The 15654-nt window shown below is 45.9% G+C and overlaps 1 long non-coding RNA gene across 1 annotated transcript in view; it reads right to left on the minus strand.

The window, feature by feature from the left end:
* Positions 1-292: 292 nt before the first annotated feature.
* The window catches only part of LOC141569672 (uncharacterized), a 43759-nt gene continuing 28397 nt past the window's right edge, over positions 293-15654 (minus strand). The window contains exon 3 of the long non-coding RNA XR_012493407.1: positions 293-2493. This is a non-coding gene — a long non-coding RNA (uncharacterized LOC141569672). The remainder of the gene's footprint in view (positions 2494-15654) is intronic.

Below are 15654 nucleotides of genomic sequence, written 5' to 3' on the forward strand. Positions count from 1 at the left end.
CTTCTATGCGTTTTATTGTTTCAAGTCTTATGTTTAGGTCTTTGATCCATTTTGAGTTAGTTTTGGTACACGGTGACAGATAGCAGTCCAGTTTCATTCTTTTGCACGTGGCTTTCCAATTCTCCCAGCACCATTTATTGAAGAGGCTGTCTTTTCTCCATTGTATGTTTTTTTGCTTATTTATAAAAAATTATCTGTCCATATTTATGGGGGTTTATATCTGGGTTCTCAATTCTATTCCATTGGTCTGTGTGTCTGTTTTTCTGCCAATACCATGCTGCTTTGATGACTGTTTTTTTTTTTTTTAAAGATTTTATTGGGGAAGGGGAACAGGACTTTATTGGGGAACAGTGTGTACTTCCAGGACCCCCTTCCAAGTTAAGTTGTTGTCCCCCCAATCCCAGCCATGGAGGGTGCCATTCAGCCTCAAGTTGTTGTCCTTCAGTCTTAGTTGTGGAGGTCGCAGCTAAGTTCCATGTCCAGTTGCCTTTGCTAGTTGCAGGGGGCACAGCCCACCACCCTTGTGGGAGTCGAAACCGGCAACCTTGTGGTTGAAAGGACGCTCTCCAACCAACTGAGCCGTCCGGGAGCTCAGCGGCAGCCCAGCTCAAGGTGCCGTGTTCAATTTTAGTTGCAGGGGGCGCTGCCCACCATCCCTTGCAGGACTCGAGGAATTGAACTGGCAACCTTGTGGTTGAGAGCCCACTGGCCCATGTGGAAATCGAACCGGCAGCCTTCGGAGTTACCAGCATGGATCTCTAACCGCCTGAGCCATCGGGCCGGCCCCTGCTTTGATTATTGTTGCCCTGTAGTACCAGCTGAAGTCAGGCAGTATGATACCTCCAGCATTGTTCTTTTTTCTTAGGATTGTTTGAGCTATTCAGGGTCTTTTTTGGTTCCATACAAATATGACGATTTTTGGTTCTATTTTTTGCAAAAATGCCATTGGGATTTTGATAAGGATTGCATTAAATCTGTATATTGCTTTGGGTAATATCGCCATTTTAACTATGTTGATTCTTCCAATCCATGAGCACGGAATGTCTTTCCATTTCTTTGTGTCTTCTTCAATTTCTTTCAAAAATGTCTTATAGTTTTCAGTATATAAGTCTTTCATATCCTTGGTTAAGTTTATTCCTAGGTATTTTACCCTCCTTATCTTGATCAATTACTGTGAAAGCCTGCTGAACAGTTGCCCTGTTACCTAGCTCATGTCCTGCCATCTACTCTCCAAACTGCTGCTGGGGCAATCTTCTTAAAATGTATCATGCTACTACCCTGCTTAAAATTCTTCTGAAGCTCCCCTACAGTCTTCAGAATGAAATTGAGAGCTTTAGTCTTAATACCTTACCCCCTCCTTTGTTTCTTACTGCAGCCACTGCCATCTACCTATGATCCAGCTATTCTGAACTATTTTTGGCTATCTGATGACACCTTGCTTTCCTCTAACTTCATGCCTATGTGTATGTTCTGCCTGGTCTCCTGTGTCCCCTGCAACTCTTTCCCGTCTACCTTTAATGTCTCTCTTCTGTGCATTCCTAGCATTTATGCACTGATCACAATGTGCTGTAATTTCCTGCTGACTTGTCTGTTTCCCCTATTAAACTGGGAGCTGCTTGAGGGTGGGACTGTGACTTAGTCATCTCCATCTCTGTACTCCCCAGGGCGTAGTACCAGAGCCTGGTTAAATCCATGTTTGTCGAATGACTGACTGACTGACTGACTGACTGACTGACTGACTGACTGGAGTGAATGAAGGAAGAAAAAGTCCTCGCTTGGAAAGTTTAGTGACATGAGCTGTATGGTATCTGGTTCTTAGCTTAAGCCACTGCAGTTTTTCCCTATGACTCCAGTGCTGTAAAAATATGTCTGCACGTGAATAAAGACTGGAAGAGAACTTTCCACACAAAATTAAGAGTTGTATTAGAGTGGTGAATTGATGGATGCTTTTTTCCCCGTTTTCAAAATGTTCTTCAGTGCTGCTTTCCGAGTGTATTGGCAATATAGCAGCCATTGTAGAAATGGAGTCCAGTACTCCCATGGAGGAATCGACAACCCATGTATATTGATGCCCAGTGCACCATGATGGGTTCTGAATGCTGTGGGGCAGGTGGAAGGCAGAGGCTACTCCTACTGCCTCAGGTTCACATGGCCAAGAGTCTTACCAATTCAGTTGGATTTGCTGGGATAAAATGAAAACTTTCAAGAATTTTCCAAGCTCCTGGGTCAAAGTATTTTTTCTCCCAAAGCTGGGTAGCAAACAAAGATGGCTTTTGATCACAGTAAAATACTTATTGCTGTGACTTTGTCCTACAAAGTGACTTCTGCAGCTGAGTGGAAAAACTGATAACTGATGCTGGTATGGTTTAAAAATGACCAAAAATGTTTCCATCTTCAGGCTCTCAAATAAAATGTTTAGGAATTTCATTGGCAAAATGACGAAATTGATCTTCACTGCAGCAGGATTTCCAAAAGTACACATTGTGTGTGAACCTAGAAGAGGCAAAACGTGGGAAGTAGCACTCTCTAAGATTCAGATGATGAGTGCTGGGTGCTTACTCACCCTGCCGTGTCAGGCACTGCGCTCAGGACTTTGGAGCTATGTAGATATCTCATTTAAAAGTCTCAACAGCCTTCAGGGTAGTATCCCCACGTTAGAGATGGGAAAACTGAAATCATGAGACTCAGGGGCTCTGCAGGCAAGCACTAACCATTGGGATACCCTGTCTCTAGGCTAGTCTTGCTACAGGGGGAGAGAGGTATGCATTTATTTTATTTAACAAAAGGTCATGGCGTATTTACCAGGCACCAGGTACATGGTAAGTGCTTTACAAATATTGGGTCATTTAATTAACAGATTGGTACTCCTCAGAGTATTTTTCCCCAATAAGCCTTGTATTCTGCTCCCAGAGGTCTTGAGGGGGTGGGGGGGATAAGTACATACCTCTGTTCCTCTGTAGCAAGACTAATCTAGAGGCAGGGTGCTAAGTGGTTAGAACTTCCCTGTGGTGCCAGCTGAACTCTGCTTTGAAGCCCCATCTCTTGATTTCAGAGCTGAACCTTTCTGAACCTCAGTTTCACCATCTCTCCTAAAGGGAAAGGGAGCTTTCTCCTGATACCTTCATTTACTTCCATTTTTGGGTGTTTTGGGGAGAGGCGGGTTTCCTCTCCAGCTGGGCACTGGATGGGTGAGCGCCTTTGGTATGTCACTTCAGGTGTCAAACCCACCTCTTTTCATGCAGCAGAGACTTTAGGGTGGCATCCTTAAAAGGCAGTTTGCTAGGAGTCACCAGGAACAGACAGTGCTCTTCCCTACCCAGCTTGTCCTGCTTGTTCTTCCCAGCTTCCTACCCCTCCCCACCACCCTGCCTCAATCCCTATAGACCAGGAGACAATGGTAGCCTCTTAGCTTGGAGGGAGGTAGCATCAAAGGGACAGCAGGCCCAACCTACCAGATTGCAAGCTTCACTTGACAGGGGAGGAGGCACATCTGGCTTGGGTTTTCAATTCAATTCAACAATGATTTATTGTGGGCCCGCCAGCTGCAGAGGTTCTGGACTAGGCTAGACAGGCAAAGATGCAAAGATAAGTAAATACTGTCTGTGCCCTTAAAGGAGTTTTATAGGTTCTAGGGGAGCATTGTCCTGAATGAGCAATTTTTAGGTGACAAGCCCTGTGCTCAGTGGTTTACCTTGTGTACATTACCTTTGAACCTTCCCAACAGGTTCTGGTATGGGGGCAGGGAAACTATTATTACTTCATTTTACACATGAGGAAACTGGGCCTCAGAGAGGAAGTGACTGGCCCAAGGTCACACAGTTAGGTAGTGACAGAACCAGGCCTGGAACCCAGATGTGTCTGGTTCCCAAGCCCACACTCTTAACCATGACTTCACCCTGCTTCACAGAGACGATGACAACTAGTAACACTTACTGAGCCAAGTGTTGTACTGAATGGGCTTCAGATATTATTACTTCTTTTGCAACTTTCAGTATGTCATTGAGGCAGATTGTTATCCCCTTTTCCAGAAGAGAAAAATGAGGTTGCCTTGGGAAGTGATGGAGTCAAGATTTGAACCTAGGTTATTCTAGCTCACCAGCGTATAGCATGAAAGATGTAGACACAGAGTGCCTTGAGACTTCTGGGACAAAGTAATGAATTGTGCCTGGGAAGGTTCCATGGCAGAGACAGCATTTGGATTTAACCTTCAAAAGTGAGTTGGTGTTTTGATAGGTAGAGTTGGCAGAGAGGACCACCAGTCAGAAGGGATATTATGAGCAAAGGGATACATTGTGGGGCATTTTGATTGAGAAGACTGCAGGTTCATTCAGCTTGTAGGCAGGATACCCTGGATATAGGGGAGCAGTGGGAAGGAAACTGGATACCCCTGAGGGCTTTCACATTTTTGCCAAGTTGAAGTTCTTGTTTTTCAGTGAAGAGCAGGTACTCCACCCAAAAGGCTTTTCAAGTGATACTATCATCTAATCCATGAGCAAATGCACATGGAACTCTCACTGTGTACATACTACTGTGCTGTGAGCTGTGGGGAATAGAAGAGGTAGCAACTCAGTTCCTCCAATGTGTGCCGAGGGCCCCCGTGTGGTTGGGGAGACAAGATACACACACCGGAAAAAGCAGCTGCCAGCCCAGACAGTTTGTGAGTTGGGCCAGATGAGTTTTCCCAACTGTCAGCTTTCCAGGAACATGAAGATGGAGGGAGTTGGGAGGGGCTGCAAAAGGAGGCTTCACCAGGAGAGTGGGTTTGGACTTAGAGGACTATTCTAATAGGCATGGATGGAGAGGTATTGGCATGTCACTTCAGGAAGACAGGAAAGCTTAAGACCAGGTAGAAACCACTAGGGTGGCTGGTAGGAAGGGCTCTGCAGAGGACTCCCTTCCCCCAACTGCTGCTGCCACCATCCATGTCCTGACCTCTGGGAGTTTATTAGGGAAGATGGGACTGTGTGGGGTCAGAGACAGCCTGTGAGAGCTGGGAAATGGCCAGCTACCTGATATTTCTGCTCCTCCAATTTTCTACACTTAGTTTCAATTCCTGGCAGCAACTCCAGCTGTTGAATTGTATGTGTATGTGTGAGCAGTATTTTAAATTAAGTAGTGAGCGCTTTCAGCTCATCATAAACATGCTAAAAAGCTTCAGCCACGGCCTGAGCCCACCCCCACCCCTTACACTCAGGCGGCAGCTGGGGCCACTGGACCCCACACTCTAATGCGCCTTGCGTATGACTCACCAACAAAAAAGACTATATTTCAGTCTTCCTGGGTAGCTGATTCCTAGTTGTGTGGGATCACAGTTTGAATTTGGAAAGCAGAGGGCCTCATCCCCGCCCTACTGACTGAGAATTCTACAATATATGCAGCACCTACTATGTACAAGGCATTGTGGGTAAGTCCATTAAATTATCTGGGTCTTTTATTTTCTCATCTTCAAAATGCATATAATAATCCTGCCTGCTTTACCTCCCTACCAGGGCTGTATGTCTGAGCCACGCTGTTCTTTTGCTTTCTGGAACATTCTCAAAGTCTCCCCCTGCCCCAGGGCCTTTGTGCCTGCTGGGCCTTCTGCCTGGACTGTGGGTGGAGGCTTCTTAACCCTTCAGTCTCAGCTTAAATGCTACCTCCTGAGATGAGCCTTCTCTGACCACCTACAGTTAGTTCCCTCCTGCCCCTCCCTAATATTCTTTTATCAGCAATAGTTTCTTAATCACACTTACCTCTTCGGGTAATTAACTCTGCTTATATTTATCTGTTTATAATCTCTCCCACTGGAATGTAAACTTCAAGAGGACAGGGAGTTTTTATAGCTTAGCAATGTGTCTGTCTCACCCAGAGGGGTGCTTGGCACATAGTAGGCTGACAAACAAAACCATCTGGAAAACATTTTCTCCCCGAGGTTCTTGCCAGACATATGGTTGCTAAAGGAAAAGTCAGGACAGAACCGTGTCGTTCCAAACAAACAAAAAAAAAAATATCAGGCTAAAGTGAGGAGTTTGTTAAAAGCAGTTCTGTTTTAGAAACCAGTCCTTGGAGTCTCACCATCAGACACGGAGTCTTACAAAAATCAATCAAAAAGGATAGAAAGGATAAAAAGCTGACTTTTTACTGGGTGATTACTATGTGCCAAGAACTATTCTAAGTGTTCTACACAGATTATCTCATTTAATCCTCATAATGTCCCAATGACGTCAATTCAATTTAGCCCCATTTTATAGATGAGGGACTTGAGGCTGCAAGATGTTAAAGCAAAGTGCCTAAGGACACACAGCTAGTGAGAGGCAGAAGGACAAGTCGAACCCAAGACAGTTAGAGTCTGAGTCCGCAGATGAAATCATCTCTGTGCCTTGCAGTCTCTGCACATTCGTCTCCTACAGCACGGATCATGCGGCAGTGTGGGGGCTTGTGTACTTGTCTAACCTTCCCACCAGACTGGGAGCTTTTCAAGTGCAAGGGCTGGGTCTTTATTCTTGCTTCCCCTGTGCCTAGAATAGAGCTTGCTCCAGAATAGGCACCAGTTAATATTTGTTGAGTGAGTGAATGAGCGTGGGAGCGAGTGAATCCATGTTCCTTTATTTTTTCAGACTTTGGGCTCATAGGCTCATGTTTATTTCCCTAGTTTGTATTAAAACATATCACTGGGGACGAGGACGTTCTGGTGCAAGAGGTCCCTCTCACCATGGGCTACAAGGGGGACCAGCTCTGACTGGGAAAACCAAGGCAGTATCTGTAGAGCGAGGCACTTGATTCAAACGGTTTCATTTTGCCATCAATCTAAAAAGTAGCTGGACCTGTTTAGGACTTAAACAAACTTTAAATTCAAATGTTCAAATCCCATCTTAAATCCTTTGCAGAATGAGGCAGGGTGTGGGGGAGTAGGAGGAGGGAGTTATAAATAAACAAATACCTACATACCCGCTGGTTTTTTAAACAGAATTTGCTTCAATCAGTGCTGCGCCACATTTTCCCAACTGGCCTCCGTCATGAGAACAAGTGGGAACTTTCATACTGAATGGCTTTATTTTTTTTTCCAACTGGATGAATAGCAGGAGTTTTGGCTTGGGAGGCAGGTTTCAAATCCTCGGCACACAGTTTGCTGCCCTACTGTGCCCCGTCCATCACACACAGTATCCTGCACAGCATACCCAGTCATCACATCTGCTGCTTCAGCCCTCCAAAATAATTGGGTCATTGTTTTATTACTCCAGTGAGAGAGCTGCCAGCCTGTTAGGATTATGTCATTGACATTTGTGTGAAAAGGCAATCATGATATGCTGGTCATTTAACACAGCTGGGAATGCAACTGTGTTGTCATTGTTTGAGGTTGTCATCCAACCCCTCTGACTGCATTTCAGAGCCCAACCAGTGTAAATGGATCGCTCTGATGTATGTCAACTTTGAAATATTTTCTAGCCCTTCAAAGGACTAAGCAGGATCTAACTCTTTTCATGAACTTGGACTTTTCAGTTTGTAGGCACAGTGGTCTGAAGGTGAGAGATGCTTGCTTGTCATGCGTGTAGGAGTTGTACACTCTAGTGGCAGAATGCTGTAATGCACTGCCATTTGTTCACTTACGGCTGATCAGAGCCAAGGGCAGTTTGGCTCAAGAACAAATGAAAGCTAATGTTGTCTGTGGGGGAAGACTATTTCGACAATTTATGAATCAGAGTTCTCTTGCAACTTCTATTGTGTGTTAGTTTCAGTAGGACCCATGCTTTGATTGCACTTGTCAGTATGCTTACACACAGGTCTCAGCTAATGAGATTCAAGCGTATTTGCATTTTTCAACAGGTATTAATAATGGCAAAATATCTTAGTTCCAAACAGGGAAATGATTAGCATTGATTATAGAAGTACAAACAGAGTTCAAATTAATGTGTCAAATTTTCTATTGCAACTGATTTATCCTCTTTTCCTACTTAACATCCTAGCTGGAGTTTTATGGCATATGGCCATCAATGTACTCTTCAAAGGAATCTATTGCAGACACCTATCCATCTCTCTTCTGGTTCCAGTCCTTGCCAAACCATCCCTTACCAGCCACCTCCAGGTGTGACAGACCGAGCTGGCCCAGTAAGGGAATCAGTCAGCAGAATAGGCAGAGATGCAAATCCCCTAGTCCCAATCCCAATCCCATGACTATAAAGAACTCAGGTTCCTGAATTTTGCTTTGCATCTGATTCCAAGTCCTTTGTCTTCTGGGCACTTTGGAATTTGTGCTTTTCCTGGTTCCTGCTTTTGATCTGTCTTTTCCTTATGGTAGCAGTTCCCTTTCTATAAAGTCGGGGCTCTTGCTGGGATCAAATGAGAGAACATACCAAGACCTAGCATAGTGCCTGGCAGAGAGGACATGCCCAACAAATGTCACCTCCTTTTTCCTGTCCATGTTTTCTGGTTCTGTTCTTTGCACCTCCAATATTGGCCCTGGAGCAGGGCCTGTTCCCTCCCCTGACTGGCAAGCCAGGGTAACTGTCTCTCAGACAAGCTGGGCTCCCTTCGCTGGCAGCCTTCTGCTGTCCTTACCTGTTGCCATGTGGCAATTGTAACCATAGGCGAATCTCTGCCAGCTGCTGATATTACCCTATTGGGTTCTGGCAGGGAAGAGTAAGTTTACAGACAGAAATTTGCATGTCTGAGCCAGATACAAGACCAGGAGGAAAAGCCATATTTACCTGCCCTCCCCAATTGTGAGCAAATCACCCATTCTGGTTAAAACCAGATGTTTTACACCCGTGACTGCAATACCACACATCACTTGCTTAGAAGAAACAGAGTGGTTTTCATAACAGAAATGTAACCTGCGTGCCACTTCTCAAATTTCTTAAAAGCAGCTACCACACCTGGGTAATGTTCTCTTGAAAATGACCACCTTGTTGGGTATCTTGTAGAGATTTTAATTAGGAAGCCCTACGAGCACTTATATGCTCTTTCCAACGGGGTTTCTGCCTGCTTTAATTTGCAGGGAGTTAAAATATTGGAGAAGATAAGAGATCTTCCCCAAACTCACCTGCTCTTTGAAAATGCTCTTCAATTGCCTTGGTGAACAGCCAATCCAAACACTAAAAAAAGAGTCAGAGAATGCAGGAATCCTGAATAATGCTATTCTCAGGTGCATGCTCAAACAAGAATGGGGAAGGGGGTGGGCAACAGAAAAAGGAGAAAAGGCAGTTTTTACATCCTAGGCTGGGAGCTGATCTCACCCCATCATGACCAGTCTTCCCTCCACTCATACAGAGGAGAGAGGACATGTGGTGACATAGTGACAGCAGACTTCCCTGTCAGGATCAACTGCTCAGCCTGAGAGGTTCTCCAATCTGGTAGGCCACTCCAGAGCCAAGAGCAAAGGCTCAGTCCAGTGAGGTCACTACCATGATCAGTTCTCAACTGCTTTGACTTGGTTTTTTGGTTTGGGGTTCTTTGGTTATTAGTATATTTGTTTCTACGCATTTGGGAGGAGGTGACATGGTTGACTATTCCATATGATTTGTCCTTATGAATACTTAACCACATTCTGAGGCACTCTCTGAACTCTAGCAACTGTGTGGTTATGCTGTGAAACAGTGGCTTCTTTCTATGCATTCACTGAAAATGATTTGTTCTGATAACGTTAGTTTTCTAGTGTTTCTAACATTAGGTATTACATGGTGTGGGGACAGAGTCCCAGAGAGCAGTTTCCAGGCTCTCGGCCTAAAGGGGAAAGGTGCTGGCTCAGGTAGTAGATGGCCGTCAGCTGTGGCTAATTGGCCATCAGCTGTAGCCAGTTAGCCAATTAGCCACAGATATAACTGCCTCGGCTGTGCTGGTTGGTCAGTCGGTTGGGTGGCAGGCAGAGAAGCGGACAGCAGGCTGCAGGTCGTGTGGATCCAGCCTCCATTGAGACTATAGTGGTGTGACTCCCCTACCTATGGCTCTGTGGGTGTTCCGTTTTGGCCTAGCCATATCCTGCATTCTCATGTGGGGAGCCAGGCTAGAGACACCGCAGGCCACCTCACGCGACAAATGGTGCAGCGAGCAGGGTCTCCCGCACGACACATGGTAAAAGATAGGTGGTTTAACCGGCTCTTATTGTGAGTTATCTCTTCTTCCTTCAAATCTCATGCAAATGCTAAAGAGTGTCTGAAGCTTCTTTCATGCCATTTTATTGATAATACACATTCATTAATTCATAAAATAGTTTTTTTGAGTCCTTATTATATGCTATGGTGTGCTTTACATACTACATCTTATTTCATTCTCAACAAGAAGTTGTGAGGCCGGTACTGTCATTTTCTTAATTTTACGTTTGAAGAGACTGAGGTTCAGGGAGCTTAATGCAAGATTACACCATCAATATGTGGGGAGCTGGGATTCAAACCCAGGCTTATCTGATTCAACTACACTACTTCCTCCACATAGCTTGTTTTGGACCCCTCATAGCCCTCAAGTACAGAATTAATCCTTAGGGAAATTTTCCTACTCCATTTTTTGCTAACACAGTAGCCCCCCCCCCTCCATTCGTGGTTTTGCTTTTCACAGTTTCAGTTACCCGTGGTCAACCAAGGTCTGAAAATATTACACGGAAAATTCCAGAAATAAACAATTCATAAGTTTTAAATTACATGCCATTCTGAGTAGTGTGATGAAATCTTGTGACATCCTGCTTTGTCCAGGATGTGAATCATCCCTTGTCCCACTTATTTACACTGTATATGCTACCCACCCCTTAGTCACTTAATAGCCCCTGGGGTAATCAGATTGACTGTAGGAGTATCACAGTGCTTGTGTTCAGGTAACCCTTATTTTACTTAATAATGGCTACAAAGCTCAAGAGTAGTGATGCTGGCAGTTCAGATGAGCCAAAGAGAAACCATGAAGTGTATGTACATATAGGAAAAAACATAGTATGTGTATAGGGTTCGGTACTATCCTTGGATTCAGTCATCCATTGGGGATCTTGGAACGTATCCCCCATGGATAAGGAGGGACTACTGTAGTTACTATTACTACTGCTGTGGCTGCTGCTACTAGTACTATTACTAATACTATTACCATTTATCCAGCAATGCATTTTTTCAGCATTGGTAGGTGCTTTACACCCAGGTACCAGTTGTAGAGTTCAAATCCAGGCCTGTATTAGTCCAATGCACCCATTACACTTTTCTGTACTGCTTGTAGTTAAACATAGGAGATGTAAGACATACACAACTTGAGTAGATGGTTAACTGCTAGTTCAAATGCCGACATTCACTAAGGAGATATTAGATGATCAATCTATAGCTCCTGCCCTCAAGTTGCTCATAAGACGCAGTTAGACAGATATGGGAAGCATAAATTTAAATTTGTTAAGTTTGCCTGATGTAAAAAACAAGCATGACCTGTAATTAGTATAGCAGAGTATGTATAAACGGGAGACTATAAAGGGCTTGAAAGAGGCAGGCCTAGTTTTGTAGTGAGAATAAGAAGCATAAGGCTCTGTACTAAGTAGTTACATGGGTGTTGTCCCCTTAACTCTCTGGGCTTCTGTTTCCACATGAGGGATCCCAGAATAATAGTCACAGCCACCATTTATTTAGCACTTTACTGTGCAGTACTCTTGGTACTAGGTAGTTTCCTCTTAGTCTTGAAAACCATTATTCTCCCTTTCCCTTTTCTATAGCTGAGGCTCAGATACATTAGGCAATGTGCTCGAGGTCACACAGCTCTTCGATAACCAGAATCCTCTCATAGCCACTAACTTGTATGACCTCCCTTACCTCCTGACTGAACTTCAAGTGTTCTCCACTGTTTCCTTAAAATTAAAATCAAAATCAAAATCAAGGACAATCGTATTCAACTGAGCCGAGAGGATAAACATTAGAACTAGCAATTAATAGGTAGAATGCTGCCAGAAAGAGCTATACAAAAGCACAGAAAGACACCCAAGGGAATTAACAATGAGGGGGGTGCAGTGAGAGTTGCATGTTGATGGTTAACTGCATTCCTGTCAGCCCTTACTTTCCTCCTTTACCTTCCTGCTCTGCAATTTCTCAAGCTTCTCTAGAGAGCACCACCTACATGGAGACAGCCTGAGCTGCCACGGGAGGGCACCAGGCCAGAAATGGCAGGCCTAGGGCATGAGGGTTCTGGGCTGGGAACCATAAATAACCACTTTAATGAAAACCAGCTTTGGCCAAAAGACTTGTCGTGTCTTAAGAGAGTGCCTCTCATATGGACCTTGTTTCTTGAGAAAGGCCTAGCCATGTGTATATAGCAATGATAATAATTACAGTCGCCGTTTAGTGAGCACTTTGATGGGCCAGGCCATGTACCAAACACTTAACATACTCTAACTCATTTAGCCCTCACACAGTCCTATGAGAGCAAGTGCTATTGTTTCCCCATTTCACACAGGAGGCGTCAGGCTCAGAGAAGTTAAGTAACTTGCCCAAGTGCATACAGCTGGTTGGGGCTGCAATTGAAGTCTGGTGCATATGGTTCCTGGGCCAGAGCTCTTAATTCCTGTATTTAATGAATGTCTCTTGAAGGAATACATAGATGAACGAATGGACAAATGTATTAGTTGATTTTATTTTACTCTAACAAACATTTATTGAGGGCTCTGTATGTGTCAACCCCTGTGTTAGGTAGGCATTGAGGATTCAGACATTTAAACATAGGCACACACCCTACACGGCCCCTGCCCATGAGTTCACAGAAGCACTCTCTAATGTGACATGATTTCTTCTGGGGCAAAGTAATTTGAGTTTCTTTTTTCTTTTTCTTTTTTAAAAAATATTTTATTGGGGAAGGGGACCAGGACTTTATTGGGGAACAGTGTGTACTTCCAGGACTTTTTTCCAAGTCAAGTTGTTGTCCTTTCAATCTCAGTTGTGGAGGGTGCTGTTCAGCTTCAAGTTGTTGTTCTTTCAGTCTTAGTTGTGGAGGGCACAGCTCAGCTCCAGGTCCAGTTGCCGTTGCCGTTGCTAGTTGCCGTTGCTAGTTGCAGGGGCACAGCCCACCATCCCTCATGGAGTCGAACTGCAACCTTGTGGTTGAGAGGATGTGCTCCAACCAACTGAGCCATCTGGGAGCTCAGTGGCAGCTCAGCTCAAGGTGCCATGTTCAATTTTAGTTGCAGGGGCGCTGCCCACCATCCGTTGCGGAAGTCGAGGAATTGAACTGGCAACCTTGCGGTTGAGAGCCCACGCTCCAACCAACTGAGCCATCCAGGAGGCAGCTCAGCTCAAGGTGTTGTGTTCAACCTTAGTTGCAGGGGGTGGAGCCCACCATCCCTTGCGGGACTCAAGGAGTTGAACTGGCAACCTTGTGGTTGAGAGCCCACTGGCCCATGTGGGGATCGAACCGGCAGCCTTCGGAGTTAGGAGCATGGAGCTCTAACCGCCTGAGCCACTGGGCCGGCCCCAATTTGAGTTTCTTGAACAGCAGTTTTTAATGATGTTATTACATTTAACCCAAAACGGGGTTTGTGCACTGGTGAGCAAGGAGTTTCAAATGAGAATATGTCTTTGATTAATCATTGATTCAGTCAGAGAACGGTTACTACCAGAAATGGAGCTGCAACTCCTACCACATTAGCTAATTCTTCTTCCATCTATTATGTCTATATCCTGTCGAACCCTCCCATGGTACAAAAGTTATCTGTTCCCTAATGGACAATTATCCCACCCATCAACCTGTTGGTCCTGCTGATTGCTGGCAGTCTACTACCCACAGAGTAGTCTTACAAATAGTCACTATCAATGATGCACTGGCAAATTGCTTCTTTTTATACATTTTAAATCCATGCAGAATAAATGTCTTTGCAGGCTACCCTTTAAACTACATTTGTTTTCCTGGTTATTTAAGAGAAGGTTGTCATGCAGGGTGGCATGGGGGGTCTCAGCTCCCGCTCCCCATATAAGAACGCAGGACATGGTGAGGCCAAAAAGGAACACCCACGGAGCCATAGATAGGGGAGTCATACCACTATAGTCTCACTGGAGGCTGGGTTGAAGACACAGGGAGCAGGAGCCACACTATCCACAACCTGCCATCCTCTTCTGTGCCAACCAACCTCACTTGCTAACTGCAATCCGCTCTTGCTAGCTCAGCCACCATCTTCTTCCTAGCCCCCATTTACTGCTAGCGTAGCCACAGCAGTTATATTAGTGGCCAATGGCTCACTGGTTACAGCTGACGGCCAACTAGCCACAGCTGATGGCCATCCAATCACAGTTGATGGCCATTTACTACCCGAGCCAGCACCTTTCCACGTGAGGCCGAGAGCCTGGAAACTGCACTCCTGGCTCTGTCCCTACACTCCACCCCTACAGGGTCTGGCCTCACAATCTATGTGACAAGCGTCTTCCGTGAGGGGTGCTATGCGAGGAGCCTGGAGGTGAATGCAATATCCTGGACACAGCCAGTCTCTCTGGGAACAGCCAGGGTTTCTCAGGGCACCACCAGTCCTCCTGGGCACAGCCAGACTTCCTGGGCTCAGCCAGGGTTTTCAGGGCACTGCCACTCTCTCTGGGCATAGCCAGACTTCCTGGGCTTCTTAGGGTACCACCAGTCTCCCTGGGCCCAGCCAGGGCCTCTCAGGGCACTGCCACTCTCTCTGGGCACAGCCAGACTTCCTGGACACACCCAGGGCCTCTCAGGGCACTGCCACTCTCTCTAGGCACAGCCAGACTTCCTGGGCTCAGCCAGGGCTCTCAGGGCACTGCCACTCTCTCTGGGCCTCTCAGGGTACCCTGCTGGAACAATAGCAGCTCACAGTCAAGGTGCTTACATACTCTCGATGGCGGCCAGTCAAGACACAAAAGCAAACATTGGCCAGTTCCACTACATGGTGGTACGTTCCCAAGCAAACAGTCAAGCAGTCCATTAAATTAGGGATGGAGCCCATTCCCCATAGCCCACAGTCATTCGCCAGAGCTGTGCGTTAGCCTCACAATGTGTGCCCTCTCCACAGGGCGAGGGCTCCAAGTCCTCCCTGACCTGGGGGTGAGGGCCTCAGCAAGCACTTCCCAGCGCACAGGGCCGCAATGACCTTCACTATCTCTGGCCTACGCTCGGAGAACTGTCCACATCTTCCCACCCCTCCACGGGGGTTGAGCTCTCTGGCAGCTGCTCCTCCTAGTCTTCCTGTGACTGAGTGTTCATATGAACAAGCTCCACTGCCCTTTGGAGAGCTTTGGCTGGCACCGTATCCTGCTCGCTGCGCCATTTCCTAAGTTTTACCCCAGTCTGTGTACATTTTCTCTCTCCCTGCAATACATCTCCCCACTTCTTTCTCTGGTTAACTTCAAAACTCAGATGTCATTGCCTCTGGGATGTTCTGAGACTCCTCCAGTCTGGACTAAGTTCCCTTCTATTTATTCCTATGACATCTGTCATGCAGGGTGGCATGCAGGGTCTCTGGTCCCGCTCCCCACATAAGAATGCAGGATATGGTGAGGCCAAAAGGAAACACCCACGGAGCCATAGATAGGGGAGTCATACCACTATAGTCTCAGTGGCGGCTGGGTTGGAGATACAGGAAGCAGGAGCCACACTATCCACAACCTGCCATCCACTTCTCTCTGCCAACTCACCTCACTGGCTAGCTGCAATCCACTGAGCTAACTGCAATCTGCTCGTGCTAGCTCAGCCACCATCTTCTTGCTAGCCCCCATTTACTGC

The sequence above is a fragment of the Rhinolophus sinicus genome, chromosome X, assembly GCF_036562045.2.
Source record: "Rhinolophus sinicus isolate RSC01 chromosome X, ASM3656204v1, whole genome shotgun sequence".
NCBI classification, from domain to species: Eukaryota; Metazoa; Chordata; class Mammalia; order Chiroptera; family Rhinolophidae; genus Rhinolophus; species Rhinolophus sinicus.